The sequence below is a fragment of the Lissotriton helveticus genome, chromosome 7 (assembly GCF_964261635.1).
Source record: "Lissotriton helveticus chromosome 7, aLisHel1.1, whole genome shotgun sequence".
NCBI lineage: Eukaryota > Metazoa > Chordata > Amphibia > Caudata > Salamandridae > Lissotriton > Lissotriton helveticus.
In genome coordinates this window covers 303,570,666-303,584,402 of record NC_136068.1, presented here as the reverse complement: position 1 = coordinate 303,584,402, position 13,737 = coordinate 303,570,666, and the positions used below count along the sequence as shown (strand labels likewise).

Genomic DNA, 13,737 nt, shown 5'->3' with positions numbered 1-13,737 from the left:
TCAGCCTCTTCCTCTGTTACGTTGTGTAGGTTTTGGTCATCACGTCCATTCTCTTGCCTAAATAACCCACCAAGTCTAGTGAAGTCTGTATAAGAGGCTGTACCCCTTTTATAGTGCAGAGGTCAGTTGTATTTGCCATGTACTAATTTCTTAAGCGCATAGAAGCAGGATCAATTCAACAAAGAACATTGCTCCTATTTCATCTCTGCAGAGAGGCCAGGACTGAATGAGCATCATGGCCTCTCGAACTTCTTGCTTGCCTGTCCAGCATGAGTTGCATTGGTGGACAGTGTGAGAAGCTTGTTCTTTGAGATTGTTTTAAGGACTTCACACGTACACAGAATGCAATTTCCCAAATGTCTGGAGGCAAATTCGCTCACTTTGTTACTCTGCCCCCTCGTTGCTTGTGCTTGCTGTCCTGCCCCCTCGTTGCTTGTGCTTGCTGTCCTGCCCCCTCGTTGGTTGTGCTCGCTGTCCTGCCCCCTCGTTGCTTGTGCTCGCTGTCCTGCCCCCTCGTTGGTTGTGCTTGCTGTCCTGCCCCCTCAACGCTTGTGCTTGCTGTCCTGCCCCCTCGTTGCTTGTGCTTGCTGTCCTGCCCCCTCAACGCTTGTGCTTGCTGTCCTGCCCCCTCAACGCTTGTGCTTGCTGTCCTGCCTCGTTGCTTGTGCCTGCTCTCCTGCCCTGCTATTTGCATTGTAAATGACAATGCCATTTATTTATGTTTTAAAAACAAAAACATAAATAAAAATAAATGTCATGAGCAATGCCAATAGATCTAACTTAAGAACGCCGAGACCATTGCATTGTAAATGCTTGTCTAATGCTTGCTATTAAACGGTGCTATTTCAACGACCACCATCTGAGAAACATCCTTAGATAAGAAAGCTGGAGCGCGTGTGTGTGTGCTAGGGGTAGAAATATACAAACGTCGCATCTGAAATTTGGGGGTTAAAATGTATTCTCGATATCTCTGAGAGAAGGGAACAGAGCAACTAAACGTCATTAGACGAGAGATCAGCGAGTCAAGAGCCAGGCACTTAAGTATAGAAACGAAATATATATCTTGGGCAGAGATAGACTATACCCCGGGCGGAGAGAGAGAGGAACAAGTGTGCATATTTGTGCATGATGTGACATGGGCACCACGCAGGCAGCCAATAGGCGTAGAAAACATTCGCCATGCCTCACACTGTGCCTACCAGTTCCAACTGGCATAGGTTCCGCTCTGGCACACCTCAGGACTGATACATCACCTGTCAATCCTGGCGGAGGGAGGTGGGCAAGGCTACAACTGTGTGTGACTGATGTCCTCTTACTGCACACGGCTAACACAAACCCAGACGGAAATATTAAAAAAAAAAAAAAAAAAACAGAGGCACAGGTATACTTGCATTCTGCCCCTCACCTGCGTAACATGAAACAGCCTGGGCAGACCACTGTCTGGTGACCCGTGAAGTCTGCACACATCCTGCTGCCCCCGCCCCTTCTACCCTGATCCCAACCTTAGCGTTAGGAACCAAGAGCAAGGCAGGTGTGTCCATTCCACGTGAAAGCCCGAGGGCACGGCACTGGCAGCTTGCCCCCGACCCCAAAACGACGCTACAAACAACTACCCCCCCCGCGCAGATCCCCCAGACAAGCATGAGATCAATTCCAGAGCCCCTGGCAGCGCCATAAGTCCGACACTCACCTGGGGTTTTCTTTGCCTCTTGACCTCATCAGCAGTCCAGTTTCATGGACTTTGGAGCAGGAACAAGCAACCCTTCCCTGCTACCTGGAAAAACCCCGGCGCCATGTTCCATCCTCCCACAACACAGCGACCAACCGGCGGCCTCGAGTCTTTCACTCACCTGGGCAGGGGGCGGGGCCAGGGGATAAGGCGCTCCCCCGCCACTCCCAGGCCACGCCCACCCAGCTGGGTCCGTCCTGAGGAGGGTCAGGGTTGGCCCAGGTGTGCGCGCGTGACGGGATGCAGCAAGACAGACTCAGAGCTGACACTCTAAGGTGACAGCACAGGACGCAGGTGTGCGAGTTGAGGCAGGAACCACTCGAGGTGGCATCGATTACATCATCTACTACTGAGTAAGAAGCAACGTCCCTTCTAGGCAGTGTCGCAACTCACAAAACAATAATCCGGAAATGTGTCCAGCTTGAATAATATTAGGCACCCCTTGACCCGAGGCACTTCCGAGTTGGCACTGTTTGTATGTTTTGTACAAGGCGCTCAAAGTGCGTAAAAAGGAGGAAAGCAGATGTATTATCCTGCGCACTCATAATTCTCCAGAACATGGGGGTCGGGGGTAGGGTTTCGTGAGGTATAGTCAACCAATGGAGGTGGGGCTAAAACTTTAAACAATCGGTTGGAGCTATCCTTAGACCTAATACAAGAAAACAGAATGATAAATTGTGCATTTTAAAAACATTCAAACATGTTTTAGTGGATTTCACAATGTTTGTCGGCTGCTGACAGAGATATTTAAAAGGTGAATGCATGATTTGAAAACTAAAAAGCAGCTTCTAAACACTTCAATAAAAAGCACTTTAGAAGCAGTTTTTGCCAAGCTATTTGAAGTCAAAAACTGTTTTTGACAATTACACCTTTGAAAGTAAAGTGAGCTCATCATATATATATTCTTAATTCCATCTTCAAAAAGATTTTCCTGCCTCACTTTTGACCAAAGGCACATTTTTAGTCTGCTCATTGGGAAGTTGCAATACAAGTTTGTTTGAGGCCGCACACATATACAGGTCTCGGAATGTTGACCTTAGTGTGTCAACGCAACTCATTTTGGTAAATGTGACTGATGTTAACGCTATCTTTGATAATATGATTTCTAACAGATAAAGCGTCTTCGCAGAACCGGTGAAAGTGTTATCCTCAAGAATAGATGTGGTTTTGTGCCCCTAAAAGAATCAAAACCACCCGGAAATGTGCAACATTAAATAAGTGATGAAACTTAAGAAAGTCCAGGATCATTAAAGTTAGAAACCATAACGGTTTATTAATAATTGTAAAATGTGATACAGAGAGCAAAAATAATAGTAAAAATGCATGGTAAATCTATATAGAAAATTCGTATAAGGCTCAATCAGACGCAAGGAAGAGTCTCACGTGATGTCAAGGCTCAGAGCACACATATTTAAGTCCTAAGCAAGAGACAGAATGTTCCAGGTCCGCTTTCTAAAGTAGGGCTTGGCTCACCTCCCAAATGGAACATTTTTTAAACAGAAAAATGCACAGCCAATATCGCACGGTCAGCATAAATTGATCACATTCTCCACAGATTAGAAAATCCTAACACAAAATGTGATACCAGTACAAATCTAGTTACATCCAAACAATAACAGTTACATATTATGAATAGGTTTACAGTTACTGTCAGGAAAAGCCTTGAATTGTATCAGGTTTCCTTTGGAGTATTTTGAGAACACTGTCGTAGTGTGCTCTTTGTTTTGTGCAATGGACTGAAAAAGTAAAGCACACACACCATGACTGCTGAAAGACTTGGGCCTTTCTGCAGGGTCATCCCCAAATGTTTTTACCTTACTCCTCCTACCTTTTTTTCTGAATTTATTTTTGTTGGACTTGGGATTCTATGCATTTTACCATTACTAACCAGTGCTAAAGTGTTTGTGTTCTCTCCTTAAAACCTGATCGGTTGGCTTATAAACAATTGGCACATTTAGTTTAGGCCCTAGTAAAGTGGCACTAGCTGTGCCAAGGGCCTGTAAATTAAATGCTACTAGTTAGTGGGCCTGCATCACAGATTATGTCACCCACTTAAGTAGCACTTCAAACGAGTCTCAGGCCTGCCACTGCAGCCTGTGTGTGCAGTTTTAAACTGCCATTTAAACATGGCAAAGTAAACATTTTACAGGCCCAAACCTTCAATTTTAATACATAGAGGCCACCCCTAGGTTAGGCCCTTGACAGTCCAGGAGGAAGGGTGGAATGTATTTAAAAAGTAGGACATGTACTTTTAAGTTTTACATATCCTGGTAGTGAAAAACTCTTACATTCATTTTTCACTACTCCAAGGCCTCCCTCTCCCAATAGGATAATATTGGATTTGCATTATTACCTTTTATAAGTGTAATTTTCAAATGGGAACAGGTAACCCCTTCATGTTTGGTGTCTCTCGAATTGTAATTTCAAATCCTGACATGGCTAAGTCAGATTTTAAATATTTTGAAAATGCCTCTTTTTGAAAGCTTAATAAAGCAAGCAGGGATTGGGTGCATGTCTATTAGCAAGGCTAGGCCCCAGGGAATAGTGTCAACGTTGATGATCATTAAACACTAACAAAGACTTTACATTTCGTGAGTGCACAAATCAATTAACGCAGCCACCATTTACTTTTTATAATTTTCAGAAAAAATGAACAGGTCATTTATGTATATCAAAATCATAGTTGACAGACACACATTAGAAAACAATCTCTCAATCCTTTAACAGAAATGTAAATCCCACAACATATTTCACAGCACATCTCTTGTAACAAGAAACATAATACAATACAATTTCACCTACATGTAAACATTTACCAGTGTTTGCAACGTGGTTCCAAATTGACCTGTCAAAAAGGCGCTAGAACAACAGTTTCATAGCTCATGCCTGGAAGGCCTATACCAGAAGCAGAAAAAGCTAATTCAATCACTGGAACATAACAGTGATATTTTCTTTACAAAATTTACATAATTCGCCCTGTAAGGCCAAGTTGACTTATTAAAAATGCTCTCTGGGTTGTACATTTGTCAACGCGTTTCAAACCCTGAAAAACTTGGGAATTCTACTCAGGACTCGGAACACATAAATACTCTAAATGTGTATATACAGTTGAACTTACAATGGCTATTGGTTCAACTGTTTACCTTCAGCCAAGGAGGGGATTTGTGTTTTGGTCTTCCAATTGGGCTGAGTCCAGAGCTCGGGGGGCCCCCTTTGTGAACTGTGCAGCGGGCCCCTCACCTTTCGTTACGCCACTGATGTTCCCTCTGTCGACTGCACAAGCACCATCAAGGGCAATCTCATACATCTGCAACAACGGTACTTAAGTGCTTGAATTCTGCTTCCAAACGTCACACATGGCAAGCAATTTTTCTCCAAAATAGGATAATCCACTACCAACACCCTGTCAATCATACACTCAAACATTGTCCAGGAATCTCATGATTCCAGTGTCATTATTAGGGCTATGAAGCGCTAATTATACATACCAAGTAGCTACTACCTCAACAACAAAGCTTTAGGCCTAACTAGGGGTATAGAAAGTGCTATAAAAATACCAATACAATACATTACAAATGCTGCCTACTCTAATGTTGACTCTAACATCTTGCATACTAATCGCATTGCCAAGAGATTTCTATCCATGGTGTAAACATGTGTTATCTATTTGCATTACATACTGCTGCCAAACAAACTGTGTACCTACTCCGCCCCCAGAGCTCTCCCTGGCTCAGTAAAGGGGAACCTTTGGGTACCTGTGTAAAATATATTGTACCCGACTTCTGCTTACTCTCAGGGACTTGACCCTTGCACTTCTGAGCCAATCACCATACTAATGACCTAGCCTGCTCTGTATGTGACCAGTTCTCCTATGCCACTACTGGGCATCCCTGGGGCACCTACTACTGACACAGCAAAGTTGGCACAGAAGCGATCTGACCTTTCCTACAAAATACACCAGAGTGCCCTCCCTCACAAAGTGTACCTGTGTCAGGTGCCCTACTGCGGGGAGAACAATTTTGCAAACCTTCATAAAGAAGGCTGAATTTGTTCGTAAGCATGTGCTTTGCCTGGTTTGCTGCTCTCTTTATACATGGCGGATTAATCATAGATTCATAAATAATTAAACTGTTTTAGTCTGTAAACATGGTTTTAAACTCTGTATTAGATTTTCCATTACATTTACGGTTACATCTTGTTCAACTTTCAGGTTACGTAGTTCTGTTACAACAAGCACACATTAGAACAAGGCACGGTTTTAATGCCAAAAAAGAATATGCAGTTTCTTGTCTATTCAACGAGATTCCCCTCCCCTGTTCTGAGTCTTTTTTAAATTTTTCATAAGACACAATACATGGGCGCTAGAAATGAACGAAATAGTCGTACGTCTGAACTGAACCGTGGCCTCCAGAACTGCGTCCAGTATGCCACAGCTGGTCTTCAGAACTACACAATCCGGCACACGAGCCCTCCAGAGCAGAACGAAAGACATCAATTGACACGGTTTAAAAAAAAAAAAAAACTGATGTCGTATCTGCTTTAGTTAGAGTCAACAAGAAGAGCCACCCTATAACTGCGAATAGGGATAGGGTAACTAAGGCAAAAAAACAACAAGTCCCTAAATTAATATGTGGATAAAATGTTGTGATCTAGATACATGTAACCTCAGTAGACATATCAGCTCCGCACTATTAACAAAATCCTGAAGACAGTCTAGAAACCCACATCCAGGTTGTCACAATCAGAATATAAATATGACAAAACATTAATGCCACCACAGTATTATTAAATGTACGAAATACGTTTTTATTAATGATTGTTTTTCATAAAAGAGTGTTCAACACATATTAAAACCATATTGTCAAACCATCATACAGCAAATGTAATCAAAAAATGGTTAAAACAAGAAAACTACATAAAAAGTCGACGCAGCGTTTCGGTGAAATTCGGATTGATTACCTTCTTCAGGACAGAGTTTTCTATTCAATGGATTTCAAAAGTAGTGGATCCCCTGTTTAATTCAGGTAGGAAACACTCTTCCAATTTAAAAGGAAGGAATGTCCTTTTCATGTGGTACAATTATTTTTCTCATGCGTTTGTAGGAGCCACTGATAAGTAATATCGCTAATGAATAGTGCCCATTAAAAACTTGTAACTTAAGAGGAGCTACGATAGCAACCAAGATGGCCGCGTGAGTTCCCGGCTCCGCCGACCTCCGTCTCCTGTCGGTAGATCCTGTCATATATCCTGAATTTGCGTCCTGCCTTCTTGTGTCTGAACTGGTCTGGATCGAAATGGTGCAATCCTGAGATTTCTGCCGTTCCGGTGGAAAAAGATACGTCGTGCGGCCTATACCAGCTTGAAAGCCGGGGTCTCGAGTACTGGCCCAGCCGGGCTGAAGTTGAACAACATCGGCCGTGGTTGTGTGACAGGGTCCGGTCAGCTGAGGTGGCAAGTTTTCTTTTGACCCGCTACGGACGGCAATTGGTGTGCTTGGTATACATTGAAAGAGGGGTGACGACACATAATTGCAGCAGCGGACCGGGGTTCCTGGCCCGGTGGCCCAGTTTTGGGTGCGGCCGGTGCTTGCCGGGTGGGGTTCTCCGCCTGCGGTAGCTGAGTCCGGACTATCATTGTCGCCAACTGAGTGTCCCCCCTCTGCAGTCTTCCATTCCGCATCCACTTGTTTTCCCCTTCGAGGGACCGGGCTCTCCGGAGCCAACACTATGATTGAGACCGAATGCAGTGTTGTGGAAGGAACCTGTAGTATCCCGTCACTACTAACTGTTTTGGCGGCCATAGGGTCATTCCATGAGTGTATTGATGCACACCTACGCACAATGATGACTTGCTTGACTGGAATTGAACGGACCAGACCGGACCCTGTTCCACTGCGTGAAGCGGAACTACTCGAGATGCCCTTGATGGCCACTTCGACGGGGGATCCAGACCCTGTGCTGTGGGAGGTGTCGAAGCCTTTGAACCGTGTTGTGTGTGAACGGAGAGAACACGAAGTGGTGACTGGATCGTGTGGCCTACGAATACTGTTGATTATGGATGGACTACCTGCTGATCCCCTTCCGGAACCAAACGCTGGGAACTGTTGTCGGCCTGGACCTGCGTTACTCCCCTATGTGTCTATGCCGCTAAGATGGCAGCCGCAACAACGCCGTGCATCCGTGAGAGTTAGGGGAGTCTCGGACCCTGGTGGAGTTATCGGCACTTCCACCCTGTGCTACATCCTGGTTTTGGTTTTGACTCTGTTCCGATCTTTTTATGTTTTGACTATCCTGCTGAAGCGGCTATTCGTCCGGAGGGGGTTCGGGTGTGTGCTCGAAGGGGACAAGGTTGAGATTGAGAGACTGAGTTTCACATCGAGTCTCGCCGGACACGGGGTTCGCGATTGTACTGTCTATGGAAGGCGGGGCGGTATTTGAAGTTTCCCCTGTTACGCTACGAATTTACAGCTTACTACGTTTTTGATTTTCTTCAGGGGATTCTAGGTTCGGGCGGGGGGAGGGGGGGCCGGGGATATGATAGATGATGCCCTCCTCCGTTCTTTTCCGTCTTTTAGGGCTTAGTTAGCTGGGGCGACATGCACGCTGCTAGTGTGTTGGGCTGTAGCCATCTGCAGGGGCGCAGGGTGGGGGATGGGGTTTTTTTGTTTTGTTTTTCTTTTGTTTCTATGGCCTTCTCTTCTTTCCTTTCTTCTTCTACGAGATGTGGGTGGATTATCCTGAGCTGTTCTGTTTCTCATATTCGGGTGTCATGTGTTCTGGCTATAATCATCCTGATTTTGCGGGTGGACGGGCCCTGAAGGTTTCAGCCTAGCTGGGTTGTGGATTGTTATGTCCTTGCTCCTGCTACGTCTTTGCTAGTATTGACGTCTCAGTCATCGTGTAATTGATATGTACCCCTTTAGTTTATTTGCCTGTTCACCTCCGCAACGTGCTCCGTTGTATGGTACCCGATGTATGTACTCCCACTCTTGTTTTTCTTCAAATAATAAAAATATATATTACAAAAAAAAACTTGTATGCTTTATTCAACATGACTAAACTCTGCTGGTCTGTATATTATACAATTTTTGTGAAATTTAATATAAGGGCAGAAAGGAACAGAGTAGAAGTACTCAAGAACTGAACCCTGGCCTCCAGAACTGCGTCCAGTATGCCTTCGGACATACATAATCCGCCAGATTGAACAGACATAAAATGTGGTGAACAGGACTTCGCTCAATATTATGGACAAAACATCCTAATGGTGGATCCCCCAGATTGAACAAATACACCTGACAGGGTCTCCAGAAATGATTACAAAGTACCAGACGTGACCTCTAGAACAGGACAAAACAATCCTGATGCAACCTTCATTACAGAACAGAAAGCTGCACAGGTGGACACCACAACCTGGAACAGGTGTTATATGTGGTCTTTAAAGCAGCTGCTGTACTTTAGAAATGCACACAAATTTCCAGAAAGGGTTTGAGGCATTAACAACAAAACTTCAGCAGGAATTTCAAGAAAAGCACACAAAGCTCCCGATGTGGTCTCGGAAACCCAGTCAATACTGCAGAGAAGAGCCCCAAAATTTGGCACATTACACAAGAAGTGACCTAAAAACTTAATCATACCGCAAGATCAGGCTTCCTTAACTGGGCAAAATTAGGTCTGTACGTGGAGTCTGCAAACTTTTTCGCACTCCGCGGAGCTCGCGGAGTTCTGACAAAAACAGTTTTTTCCTCGCTCGCCAACAGTAAGTTGCAGAGTGCGAGCGGGGAAAATCCAATGCTAGACCACTTCCAAGCAAGATTTCTCAACGCGGGCGGTCGCTGATAGTTGCTACCGTTCGCTATGAGAAACCTTCCGTTTGCGTTGAGGAAGCTGCTGCTCAAGTAGAACTGCTACTCGAGCGGCAGAAAGAAGCAGTGCCCTCTTGCACTATGCAAGATGCCATTTGCGCTGAGTTTACAGCATGGGACAAACACCTGCCACTAAAAATCAGTGCGAATGGCACGAGGTAACCCACTCTGCCGCTCGTGGAACTCCACGTAGAGTGGTGGAGTTTTTTTGTCACTTCACGGAGTTCCGCGTTGCGGAACCCCGCCCAGGCTTAGTCAAAATACTCAAAAGCAGTACTTGACATTAATGAGTGCACTGTACATGGGTAAGACAACCTCCTTTTATGCTGGTTATGTCTCTTCCTCAGCACTACGATGGTTCTCTACCTTTCGTCGCAGCCCTATCTTATTGTTCAACCAATTTGAAGACAACTTATACGAAAGTACCAAGATGCTAAAAAACAAACTCTTCTCGCTATATGAGTGGGAAGCTTGCACTGCTGCCTTTATATACCTGTTCTACGCATGTGAGGATTCCTTTCACTCCTGCCTTAAATATTTATTTAGGGGTTGCATTAAAAGATACACATCACCTTACTAAAATTATTCAGTGGTGGGAAAGCTTCCCCTGCTACTGCACAGACTGCAGCGAGTGAGTTTCACGCTGATGTCTTTGAAGCACTTGATCTCGGGGGGTCTGAATCTTACACTCTTGCCTGTCCAATGCTGTACCCCACCTGCGTCCTCTGTGTGCGGCAAGATTGCATGGTAGCGATGGATACCGAGCCTGCAGTAGTTCTAGTGTAAGAGAAGCTTGCACTGCTGTTTCCCCATCGGGTTTTTCCTATATATTTTATTGGTTTTTGAAAAACAAGTTCACTAATTTAAAAAAAATCTTATAACATTTGTTTATTCTCCAGTTTTTCTTTATTATGGCTGCACCACTGGGGAATTACTGAGAGGTGGATCCCATCACCCCTTTGAAGGCAAGTTTCAAGCAAAACATGGATCGAGCATAACAAATATTGGCAAAGCCAATAGGTCTGGGTTTAATGTTGCAGCACAATTTAAACACAGACATTCAGAAATGGAGTTTGCATGCACTGTGTGCACACATGTTTTTTATCACATTAAACCTGTCCTACATACTTTGCGAAGGCTGGGAGTAGTAAAACATATTGCTTTCTTGGTAGAATGGATATGGGAGAAAAAGAACTGACCGTGACAAACAGCATGGTTGAGTTTTGTTTTCATATTTAGAACAATTCCTCCTGTATTCTAATGGGAGCACTTTCCAGAAGGTAGAATAATACATCACCAGCTGGGAGCCTGAAGAAAAGAGAGTAACAATCCTCAGGTGGAGCCAAGCCAAAGCCTTGCATATTTTAAAGAAGTGCTAAAAATAAGTCTTCCGGAAAGCTGCTTTGCTTAGATAGACCTAACAAGGATAGTTTTTCGCTCACCTAGATAGGCAATTACTGCATAAAATGTAGAATAGTTCTACACTCATATTTTTGGTGTTTTTTGACATTCACTGACATACTACTTCGGAGATCATTGGAAGCTGTAAATCAATCCAGTGAACTGTGTGGAAAGAGGGATGGAAAAAGTTAAAATCTATTTTTGCTTAACAAAAAAGTAATGCATTCCATCTCTATTAGCACCAGAGCACAACCAAAAAGCTGGTGCTAATTTTACATTAATAACAATAGAAAAAGAGACAGAAACAATATTTGCTCTAAATGTGTGGTAATACCATAACTGATTGTGGTAAAAGTATTACTAAATTGTGGTCTAACAGCAAAACGTCCAACATTCTGTAAAGGGCTCCATTGGTGTGGCAGTGCTCCTTTACCACAAATGACAATGCTCCACAGCTCCACTGTACCTAATTAACATAGTGTAGTTCTGAAAGGGTTTCCACTGAGGACCTAAAAATGTTCCTCAAACTTTTTAAATGGTAAGCCACTGAGGGGCGTGTTACGACGTTCCTGTTAACATCTCGTAGCTGCTCCTCAGAGTTCCCTATACCTTTAACTGAGGAGAGGCAGGTGGCGATAGATAGAACAGATTTCACAAGAAGGACCCCGAGGGTTGCCTTAGAAATGAGGAATGAATTAGGGGAATCTGGAGTGTGATTCTCTGCCTTTTCAGTATTTCACCCTTGGCTTCCCCGGCTTTCAGCAGGTAGAGTCCCTGAGTGAGCGCGAAATTGGTACTAAAGATTTAGTATGGAACGGGTATATTCCCATATCCCTGATGGCACATCTACAAGTCAGAAAATTGCCAGCAACACTGTAGTTTCAATACAGTGACAATGGTCAATTAACAGTGCCATAAAATAGGTACCTGAATAGCGAATATTAACCCGCTTACTGAAATCGCTTCACCGCCCGTACCAACAATCTCATTTCATCGTATGGCTTCACGAAAGCAGCTGGGGCACAAACCATCTTTACCTATAAGCACTTTGAGGGCACAGTTCATATGAGAGGCGTTCTCAACATATTACCTCAGAAAGCAAACACACCTCTTTCCGTTTAATAAGAGGACACATCCAGAACTGCCCACTCACATGGTGGCACTGTGTGTCATACATATCAGCTCCCTTCACACCTTCACCTGGTGAGGAGCCAATACCACACAGGGACCGGAAAACTGAACTGGAAGCCAGCCCAAAGAGTAGATTTCAAGCCCATCTTACAAGGCTTTGAACAGATACCTCCATTAAGGGACGTGAAAATTTGGCTAGTGCCCCCCTGGAAATAAATACATTTAGTTTGAACTGCCCTAGACCTATTTTAACCCACATACTCACCGCACTACCTAGCCCACACACCCTACGCCTTTATCTATAAAAAGACCTCCGCCAAAGAGCCCCTTCGCGTGCTCCCGTCGGGCATTGCAGCGCCGGCCCGATGAGGAGCAGACCCGATAATGAAGCAGGACATCCGTCGGGGTGTGTGAGGGAACCTTTTTAGAAAATACCTTCTTTCCCCTTCTACCCTTAGGAACTGCACACCCCCTGTGTTTATCACTATTGCCTTGGAGCATGTGTGCAGGACCTGCTTAAATATAGCTCCTGGTTCCTCTTGTTTAAGACATTCATTCCTTCTTCATCATATAGTTCTTCTAATGGTAGTATTGGTAATCAAGCATTGTGCTGTATGATTATTACTTCCCAGAACAAATGTGATATCTGCCTGTTACTCTTGTAACTTGAGAGCATACCAGACATACATCCTCCTCAGGATAAAATGTTCCCCAAAGGCTCGGGGTGCATTCTTCAGAAAAATGTGGTCCCCCACACAGTGTGTAAAGTGGTTGATTGCCCACATGCACGCCAAAATATCCCTCAATGACCGCATACTACCAATGTCGGCACCCTTAACACAAAGGCAACATCCCACCAATCACTTCCCGATCATTGTACTAACAGAGAGTCAAGTTAATGAGTGTTGGCATCCACTGTGAATTAGCACATTTCGCTCCTTCTGAAAGGCAAGCTGTTAGCATTCTCCTATGACGCTTTGGTGAAGATCTCTCTCACCGGTTACATTTTTCCAACAAAACTCTGCACACATGTGCTGTAATAGTCCCACACCTTTGAAACTGTCTTTTAATTGATACCTGTTGGGAATTGTCCTATTTACAGTAATAGTCCCACAGCCATGCAAATTACATCAGTTTGTCCCTTGAATCTGGTGCAGGACTTTTTAATACAGAGTCAAGCAGGGTTTAATTTGGGTCGATTTCCTCCACATAAATGTTATGGCATAAGTATTCTACGTTGAACTGAAACATATTTTAGGACGACTCAACTTTTCAACAAACATGAACACACTTCTTAGAAAACCATAATGCGTGATTCATGGTCATTGATGTGTGATCCTGGACATGTTTCAAGAGCCAGCTAAACTTAATGCTGTTGAGAAATCATTAACATATTGTGTAATTTTTGTGCTTAGCTACATAAATGGTACCACAATAGGGTTACACTATTGTTAGATTTCACTCTTTTTGTCTAGTCTGGACATGGCCCCATCAAAGTCATTCCGATCACCCAGCACCCAGTACTATTCTAAGTAAAGGGTCCAAAAATGTGCCCCTCAAACCAAAACTTTGTTAACAAAATGCACTAATTCCTTTCCATACATATCCTACTCGA

The 13,737-nt window shown here is 44.0% G+C and overlaps 1 protein-coding gene across 3 annotated transcripts in view; it reads right to left on the bottom strand.

The window, feature by feature from the left end:
• Positions 1 to 13,737, bottom strand: part of LPIN3 (lipin 3) — a 343,676-nt gene that overhangs the window by 270,284 nt on the left and 59,655 nt on the right. Inside the window, exon 1 of one of the 3 annotated variants that reach the window (XM_078652104.1) lies at positions 1,691 to 1,822. The exons of the other annotated variants lie outside the window; for them this stretch is intronic. The gene's annotated coding sequence lies outside the window, so the exon portion shown is untranslated. Of the gene's footprint in view, positions 1 to 1,690; positions 1,823 to 13,737 lie in introns of those variants that run through there. 3 annotated transcript variants of the gene reach the window in all.